General features: G+C 42.3%; 1 pseudogene; it reads left to right on the top strand.

Annotated features, from left to right (window-relative positions):
* Positions 1 to 449: 449 nt before the first annotated feature.
* Positions 450 to 1,656, top strand: LOC116751978 (annotated as a pseudogene).
* Positions 1,657 to 2,039: the final 383 nt, after the last annotated feature.

Raw genomic sequence — 2,039 nt, 5'->3', positions numbered from 1 at the left:
GATTAGAAATCTTCCAAAAACCAAAAGCCCGGGACCAGATGGCTTCACAGGCGAATTCTATCATTTAGAGAAGAGCTAACACCTATCCTTCTCAAACTTTTCCAAAATATAGCAGAGGGAGGAACACTCCCAAACTCATTCTACGAGGCCACCATCACCCTGATACCAAAACCAGACAAAGATGTCACAAAGAAAGAAAACTACAGGCCAATATCACTGATGAACATAGATGCAAAAATCCTCAAGAAAATACTAGCAAACAGAATCCAACAGCACATTAAAAGGAGATTTTTCAGCAGAGGACTGAATCTTCTGCCACAGTCTTCTCACCTATCTTTCTTGTCAGCCTGCACTACTGATTTCAGACTCTGTGAGAGCTCCTACAATCCTAGAAAGAGTGTATATTCAGGAGGAAGTAACTCCAGAAAAGGAAGAACAGGCAGATCAAGATGTGTAGCTCTGTGGCCACCAAGTTGTGGTTTTTGACAGATCATCAAATCAGGGAAGACTATCCCCAAAAAGAGATCTTATGAGTATTAAAGACCAAATATTGTGAGGAGGAACTGGACTTTAGGGCTGTGGTGATGGATGAGGTGGTGCTAACAATCCATCAAGGAAACCTGGGTCTTCGTATCAATGGAGAACTAATTACTGCCTACCCTCCAGTGGTGGTAGTGAGAATACCAACCCGTTGGGTGCAAAGTGATAGTGACATCATTGTTTTGCACCATCTAGAGACGATGAGATGCAGGTTGATGGACTGACCTCAAGACATCCTGAACTGTGTTAATAAGTTCTGGACGTTTCAAGAGTTGGCAGGTCATGGTGTTCCTCTGCCAGATACTTTCTCTTATGGTGGTCATGAAAATTTTGCTAAAATGATTGATGAAGCAGAAATACTGGAGTTCCCAATGGTAGTGAAGAATACACGGTGTCATAGAGGCAAAGCAATTTTCTTGGCTCACGATAAGCACCATTTGGCTGATCTAAGCCATCTTATTCACCATGAAGCTCCATCCCTGTTTCAGATATATGTTAAAGAGTCTCATAGAAGGGATGTATATGTCATTGTCATGGGAGGCCATGTGGTTGACACCATGATAACGCTGTTCAACAGATGGGAGGATGCAAAGCAACTGCTCACTAGGTGGTGTTGGGATGATGTGCTCATTGAGTAAACAAGGGAAACAGCTAGCTATCCAGGTGTCTAATATCCTGGGAATGGATGTGTGTGACATTAACCTGTTGATGAAAGACGACAGCTCCTTCTGTGTCTGTGAGGCAAATGCAAAATGTAGGTTTCATAACCTTTGATGAGGCTTATAACCTAGATGTAGCTGGTGTAATAGCTGAATATGCCACCTCCCTTTTGCCCTCTAGCCAGCTCACCTGGCGTATGTCCCTGCTGTCTGTGATGTCCACGGCCAGTGAGACTAGTGAGCCGGAGCTGCGTCCCTCAGCCAACACTGCTGTTGACAACATGAGCATAAGTTGACAGCGACCCTGAAACCATGGAGCAAGAGCTGCTCACCAAGCTCCCAGGGGGCCTATTCAACATGAACCAACTGCTAGCCAATGAAATCAAACTCCTGGTGGAGTGATTCCACCAGTAAATAATTAACCAACAAAACCCTTGTAAAGCTTTCTTTTTCTTCTTTCCTTTTTTTGTTCTATTTTCTTTTTCTATTATTTTTTTTAAACCAACTTGCAATGCTGTTCATGGAAAATGCTCAGGAAGATGAGAGAAAATTGAGTAGGATTAGTTAGGAAGGAAGAAGGGGGAGATAGATGAGACCTTTGCTACTAACCTGTTGCTGACTTTGATTTACAAATACTACAGATAGAGAAGCAGAAGAGGTGAGATACAGAAAAATGTCAGACTCTCATAGTTACCCTTTTAAATTACTCAAAAATGTGTAGGCTCTCAGGCCATGAAGGACATATTTTTTCATGGTCTCTTGCTTTTGTTTTTGTACAGTTGGTACAAATTTCAGAGTCATGTAACTTCACATTGTGTTGTAATCCATGAGGAAGACATC

This window comes from Phocoena sinus, chromosome 3 (genome assembly GCF_008692025.1).
Source record: "Phocoena sinus isolate mPhoSin1 chromosome 3, mPhoSin1.pri, whole genome shotgun sequence".
Classification (NCBI taxonomy): Eukaryota; Metazoa; Chordata; class Mammalia; order Artiodactyla; family Phocoenidae; genus Phocoena; species Phocoena sinus.
This window is presented reverse-complemented; position numbering and strand designations above follow the sequence as displayed.